At 31.8% G+C, this 7,998-nt stretch overlaps 1 protein-coding gene across 1 annotated transcript in view; it reads left to right on the top strand.

Moving 5' to 3' along the window:
* The window catches only part of DMD (dystrophin), a 2,517,447-nt gene that overhangs the window by 933,666 nt on the left and 1,575,783 nt on the right, over nucleotides 1–7,998 (top strand). The window lies entirely within an intron of this gene.

Genomic DNA, 7,998 nt, shown 5'->3' with positions numbered 1-7,998 from the left:
CACCAATCCATATCATCATCTGTTTTCTCTTTCTTTCTCTTTTCCACATACATATGATGATTGTTTATAAACCTTCCAAACTTTTTCACTGCATTCATCTCTAAATAAAATGTCCTCTCTTCTACTTTATTTACCAAAACAACTCTAACTCATCCTTTGTAATGCTTATCTTGATTAATTAATAATTATTTAATTAAATATGTAATATACAATAAATGAAAACTCAATATTAAATCATAGAGCAGTTTATTTTTAAGTTTATAATTATTTTAAATATTTATACATGTGAATGCTTTACTCCCAAACTTGTACCAAGGAATAAATCTCATTTCTTGTATTACTCCATAGTTCTTTGAACATATTAAGTAGTCAGCAAATAAGAGCTAACAGAAAGTCCTAGGCATATGCCCTAACTTCCTCTTTACCTTTTTTCTTTACTAGCTTTTCTCACAATGAAACAAAAACCTGATTTAAAGTATATTTTCAGTGGAGAAAACCAATGTAAGGAATTGGTAGTTGTTATATGGCATAAATTATATGAGAAAATAGTATTAAAAAAGAAAATCCTTCCTATTTCCATAGTACTCTTTAGTCTATAAATAACTTCCTTATAAATTATTTTTCTTAGTTCTTGGAGGGGAACACATTGAGTATATGTTTTATTACCCATTGTTACAAGTGAGCTAATGGGGCCTGAATAAGTGGTAGGATGGACATAGTATGGTATGAGAACTAGTTGGTATGCATGAATGTTCATAGCAACATTATTAAAAATAGCCAAAAAGTGGAAGTAAACCAAATGATCATCAACTGATGAATAGATGAAGAAAATGGGTATATCCATACAATGTAGTATTATTCAGCAATAAGAAGGAATGAAGTATTGCCACATGCTACAACATGGATGACCCTTGAAAACATTATGCTAAGTTAAAGAAGGCAGTCACAAAAGATCATATATTATGTGATTCCATTTATAGGAAATTCCCACAATAGGCAAATCTGTAGAGATAGAAAGTAGATTAGTGGTTACCTAGGGCTGGAAGGTTGAGGAGGTGAAATTATCTCCTAAGACAATTGACAAAATATTTTTGTAGAAATTGCAAACAAGAAAGCCCATGCTCCACTCTAGGTGAATATAGAAACATAGCACCTAGTTTGTTATAGATAATAGAAACACAGTTGAGAGTCAGTTTACCCTTGGCTAGAGTTGTGATAAGCAAGATAAAAATGGATGCAGCCCTTGAAGCAGTGATGACTTGGGAGGTAAGTGTGTGTGGATACTCTTTACCAAGATTACATGGGATAGTGGTTCCCTCTTGCAGAGATAGTAGAAGAAAATTTTAGGATAGCCAGCAAAAACGTTCTTCATGGCCATAATTTCAAGCTCTGTGGTTAGTCCCTGCTATTCCATGTTAAGACACTGAGATTGGGAAAGAAAACAAAGATGATGTGAGCTAACTCTTCAAGCTCCAGGTCAGAAAATTGACCTAATATACATTTATAAAACTTTAACATTTATTTTTTCCTTTTATTTTTAATATATCCAGATAAAGGAATATCTCACTTTAGTAGACACATACTCTGCACCTTTGCTTCTTAACTCCAGAAACAATTAAGAAAAACTGTAAATGGTCCTTTTTTAAAATTCTATTTTCTTTATCAATGGCATCAAAAGCTATAATAACAGACATATTTAGGCTGGATATGTGCTTGATATTGTGAGATACAAGAATTGCTCCCTGACCTCAAGAATCTTGGAAACATAAGCTAATTGCCAAGTTAAAGCATAAAAACTAAAAACATTTTTTATTTTTAAAAGTTATTTAACAGGAACCTCCATACTATTTTTCAAAATGGCTGTACTAATTTACATTTCTACCAACAGTATACAAGGGTACCCTTTTCTTCACATCCTTTCCAACACTTGTTATCTTTTATATTTTTGATAAAAGCCATTCTAACAGGCATGAGGTGATATGTCATGGTGGTTTTAACTCTCATTTCCCTGATGTTTAGAGATGTTGAGCATTTTTTCTTACATTTGTTAGCCATTTGTATCTCTTCTTTCAAGGAATGTTTGTTCAGATTCTTTGCCTATTTTTAAAATCAGGTTATTTTCTTGCTGTTTAGTTGTTTGAGTCCCTTATACATATTTTGGGTTTTAGCCTCTTATCAGATATGTGGTTTATAAATATTTTCTCCAAGTCTGTGGGCTGTCTTTTCATTCTGTTAATTGTTTCCTTCACTGTCCAGAAGCTTTTTAGTTTGATGCACTCCCATTTGTCTATTTTTGCTTTTGTTGCCCATGCCATGTTCATTTCAGTATTATTCATAATAGCCAAATATGAAAGCAACCTATGTATCCATTAAAGGATACATGGATAAAGAAAATGTGGTATATATACACAATGGAATACTATCCAGCCTTTAAAAAGGAGAAATTTTTATCATTTGCAACAACACAGATGGAACTGAAGTACATTATGTTAAGTGAAATAAGCCAGGCACAGAAAGATCAATACTGTATGATCATACATGTATGTGGAATCTAAAAAAAGTTGAACTCATAGAAACAGAGAGTAGAATGATGGTTACCAGGGATTGGAAGGGGGAAGAGAGGGATGAGGAAAGAGTAGATGCTGATCAAAGGGTACAAAGTTTTAGTTAGACTGGAGGAATAAGTTTTAGTGATCTATTGCCCTACATGGCGGCCACAGTTAATAATAATGTATGTTTCAAAATTGCTAAAATAATGGATTTTTAATAGCTTTACCACAAAAACAGCATGTTGGTGAGGTGATAGACATGTTAATTAGCCTGATTAAATCTTTTAAAGATGCATACATATGTCAAAACCTCACATTCTGCCTCACAAATATACATAATTATTATTTATAAATTAAAAATAATAAAAATATTTTATTGAATAGGATTTCTTGAAGATAGGGTTCCTGAATGAATAGAGATACTTTTAGGGAAAATGCGAAAAGGGAAAATTCAATAAAACAAAAACACAAACAAAAAAAAACTTACCTTATGTTGTAATAAATATTTCAGTAGTGTGGTGGTTTATACTGAACACAAAGTTGGTTGTGTTCAGTATAAAAATTGAATTGAATTGAATTGAGAATAAATCAATTGTTCAAGAGGCAGATAATAAGACACAAATTTTAGTTGGTTCATTGGAGTTTGATGACTTTTAAAGCAAATTCTAAGGTATCTTAGATAAATGTTTTATAAACTGATCTATTTTGCTATGGCAGACCACGCCTAGGGTGCTTTGTGAGAATGGAGCCTGAACAGCAGGAACTTTTAGCAGAGCAGGTGGCATAAGCACAAAGGCCTGAAGATAGATTTTGGTTGGATGACAGGATATTCACAGTGATGAGAAATTGGGGTGAAAAGCTGATTGATGTCAATCACAAAAGTCTTTTGTATGTCAAGCTAAGGAAGCAACTTATATGTTGGCATTGTAAATTCAAGTTATCATACTCAGGCTTCTTTGTATTTCAAATTTTCTTAAGGACTATTTCTATTATGTTAATCATCATATATTGTTGGTCCTGTCTTTTTTCTTGACATCTTTGCCAGTGTTCACATTTTAAAGAAATACTTACTCTATATCATGCTTTATGTCATTTAATAAGGTTTAGAGTCTATGTTGCTTGCATTATCTCCTTGTTATTCTATTGACCATGAGAAATAAGAGCAAAGTTAGAGTCTGGTTGGTGTGAAATAAAAGGCTAAAGTTGGAAATTTTTCCTGGCTAGATGTGTCAAAGAAGTAGAAAGTGCCATTACTTCAGCTTCCACATACATGCAACTCATTTTTGCATGGGAAATGATGAGGAATTCAAGTTGGACTCAACTTTATGTACACAATAGAAGTTTTGATATTTTTAAATGCTGTCACTATCCAGACTACTAACATATATTCTCATTCTCTCCCCAAATAGATTTCTGGGGAGCTTTCTCTGACTTCTTTAGAAGCAACATCCAATAGAATTATAATGTGAGGCATACATGTAATTTTAAATGTTCTAGAAACTATAGTAAAGGATAAACAAGTGAAAGTAATTTAATTGCATAGTTTATTTAAATATATACATCAGAAACATTACTGTTTCAAAGTAGAATCAAAATTTAAAAATATAGAGATAGTTTTGTATTCTTTTTTGTGCTAAGTCTTCAAAATCTGGTGTGTATTTACACTTACAGAACATCTCAATTCAGACTATTTCAAGTGCTCAATGGACCCATGTAGCTAGTGGCTACTTTATTGGATAGCACAGTCATTTTTTTTTTCTATTTACTCCATTTTCTGATGCTTAAGTGCCTATTTTCTGAGTAGTTTCAATTTTTAGAGGAGATATACATGTGTTTTTTTTTCAAAGTATCATATATAATGTGCTGTTCTGAGATCTCAGTTTTATCATATGATAGTTATGTCTTACAATAGGGAAAAATCTGAATATTCAAAGCAGATTTCTGTTTATCTTTCCTTCCAGTTAAAGTGTTTTGCCCTTGACATAGACTCACCTGTATCAGAAAACATAGCACCTAATCTCATAGTTGGCTTTCTTTTTGTTATAACAAAATAATCATGCCTTGCCTCTTCTTCTTTCTCCTTTGCTCTCCTTTTCTCATTTCTCTCTTCTTTTTCCTTCAGCACCCCCCCTTTTTAAAGATAATTGGGTAAAGACAAGGGGTTTTTAAACAAAAGTTGCAGAAAACATTTTTTTGGCAGAAATGCTTTACTGTAATTTCTGGTGTCAATTTGCCCATATCCCTTTACTGCCATCCCTCACATGGCTGTACTAAATGACTGGAGATTAATGGAATATTTTTACCTTCCAATATTAAAATGCAGCATGGTAGCCCTTAACATTTATTTTTTCCAATAATTTACAATACATGCTTCCAAATATGTGATTAATATGCAATCACATTAATTTTCATTTTATTGAATATATTTCCCTAATGATAGAACATTAAGGAGGTAACTGCATTATAAAAATGGCTATATAACAATCGAATAGTAGGAAATGTCATAAGAATATTTTGCTTTAGATGAAAGCCATATATTCATAAGCAATATATGGCTAAATGTTAAATCCTCAGGCCCTATCTTTCATGGGTCTGGACTGGGCCAAATGTCAATAAAATGCTTGAGTTCTCTTAAAAGAGGGTAATTAATTTGAATATGTTTATTGTTTTATTTCTGTCAGTAAAGATAAACTTAACAGTTGGATTATTAATCTATATTTCTGCAAAAAAAGTGAGTTTCCCCAAATGGAGCTGGACTATTTCTGCTCCTATGTTGTAATCACAAGGGCAGCAACCACAAATATCTTGATGACTGGTGGGTAGCGCAGTTCATATTGAGTTTACCTTGGGTGCATTGGCTTCTATGTAAGAAATTTTCTTTCTTTTTAATCTGAAACAGATTTAGAATCCTTTACTGGCATTCTCCAGCATGTTTGGTTAAATGAGATATTCCATGGAGTTACAAGTTTGTCAAAACATTTTCTGAACACTGGTAACAATTCTCACTGGCATTGTGTAGTGTTGTTACATCTCACATACTAAAATCAGAAAAATAAATTGTGATATTTATGTTTGTAGATGCATACATGTTTTTTGTTTTCCACCTTGCTTCAAAAACTAATTAGATGGGTGAATTGCCAAACTAATCTTTGGGAATTTGTTTCTTAAAATAAAGCCACAGAAGAATTTTCAACAGATTACCTCTTTCTGTATGATCGGTTTTAAGGAAATGCAATGCCAAATTTGGATACGGATTGGAATGTAAGGAAGAACTGAAAAAAATATATTTTCGAGCATATTTACCAATATGAAGTGATTCCTGTGAATTTTATTTGCCAGGCCATTTAACATAGAGACATGCAATGAAATTTGTTAAATGGAAGACTAGCAGCAAATCAGAGGATCTCATCCTATGTTGCTCGTCTTCAGAACTCAAAGTTAATTGAAAGATTAACTTTGAGTTCTGAAGTTCGTTCTCAGTTTTATTAGGTACAAGACAATGTATCGAATGAAAACTATGAGCTTTGAATCATGACTATAATAAAATTATAACTATGTTATAATGAATGCTTATAAATCTGAGGAAAATATTGATTTCTCAATGAGTTTGAATTAAATGTAAATTTGATGTTTACTATTTAAACATAATAAACCTACATTTTTATTGTTAAAATAACATTTAACGAATTAATAAATTCTCTGAATATGGAAATACATCATGAACACGGTGTAAAAGAAAGGTAGTTGTAGTCATATTTAAGATGTATGCAAACAACCTACCCTTTGTTACCTTATTGTATAAACCTTAAAATATAGCTGATATTCTACTGGTCAATAAACTATTCTTTGGGAATATGAAGCTCAGTTAGTTGCTCATTTCTTCATTATTTTATGATGGCCTGTATTATCTCCATAGATTTTTAAGGTAATTTTCCTGCACTTTCCCTTTTTATAAGTAGTTCTGTTTTGTATCAGAACAGAGTGGAAGTTTGGTTTACCTCTCAGTGGGGGAACTTCAGGTCTTGTACCTGAAACAAATTAGAAGTAGTTATACAGAATAAAATGAATCATTCAGAGACTGAAGTGTTTCACTTTTGATTAAACAGAAAGGCCCGAAGGATGCTAAAGAAGGGATATGTTCATGTTTGATTAAACCAATCTTTATGGAGCTTATAGTCCATCCAACACATTCCCTTGTCTCTGCCCATACACCCCTCTCCTTCCAGATCATTTGCTCAAATGCCTTCTCAGACACAACCCTTTGCTTCATCATAACCAAATACTCCTTTGCTTCACTGTTATTTCTGAAGTCCTTCTTTGCCTTTGTTTATTAATAATTATCTAGCATTCATATAAATGTATCTGGTCAATAGAGAGAGAAATATATTATTTATAGGAAATATACTCACCACGAAATTAGTACTGATTGGTCAAAACTTATGTGCACATATGGAAGTAACAGTCACCGGGTGTTGGGTATCTGGGTGCGGCGTGTGCTGTGTGAGGGATGGGCACGCTTGAAGCTCTGACTCTGGCAGTGCAAAGGCAATTTATGTAACCAAAGCGTTTTACCTCCATGATATTTTGAAAAAAAAAAAAATTAAAGATCAAATATATAATTTTCAAATTTATCTTATCACTTAATTTTGCTCATTGTTCTGTAACTCAAGAGTTGCAAATAAATAAATTAAAAAACAGTAAAGTTTAAAGTATCAGAGATCTTTCACCAAGAAATCAGAAGTGCTCAGATTAAATAAAATCTTAAAATAAATTTGCATATGAGTTCATAAATACAGTATAAACATATTGAATAAAATTTCCTCATTTCTAACATTTCATTATCCATTTTTAACATACTATCTAAAATTATCTCAACCATCTGAATACCCTATTAAATAGCATGCAAAATACTTTCCTATACTCTTCTCATTTAGTATGTAGGAATTGGCATATAGAAGTGACATTCATATCCTAGCTATTCAAATGAGAGTTAAATAATGCCATTTGATATAGTCATGTAAACTAGGATTTTCCATTGTGATTTTATCTATTTAGGAAAATTATCAGCCATTATCTCTTCAAATATGGCTTCTGCCACATTCTTTCTGAGACACATTTATGTTCGACCATCTTATTCTGTTTTCTATCCTTTTGTATCTCTGTTTCATTCCAAATATTTACTTCTGAATTATCTTAAGATTTAATAATTCTCTACCCTCTTCAAACTTGCTGTTAAAGACATCCACTTAGTTCCTTAGTTCTTATTTTGACTTACCACATTTTCAGTTCTAGAATTTCTTTTTGATTAAATCTGTTATGTTAATGGTTCCAGTTCTCTTCAAAGTTCTCAATCTTGTGTTTAATCGCTTTGAACAGATCAGCGTAGCTATTTGTCACATTATATAGAGAGATATATATGCTTTAAAACATGTATACATATATGTATATA

The sequence above is a fragment of the Propithecus coquereli genome, unplaced genomic scaffold (assembly GCF_000956105.1).
Source record: "Propithecus coquereli isolate 6110/MARCELLA unplaced genomic scaffold, Pcoq_1.0 Scaffold132, whole genome shotgun sequence".
NCBI classification, from domain to species: Eukaryota; Metazoa; Chordata; class Mammalia; order Primates; family Indriidae; genus Propithecus; species Propithecus coquereli.
The sequence above is the reverse complement of the archived record's forward strand: the minus strand, read 5'-3'. Positions and strand labels throughout refer to the sequence as shown.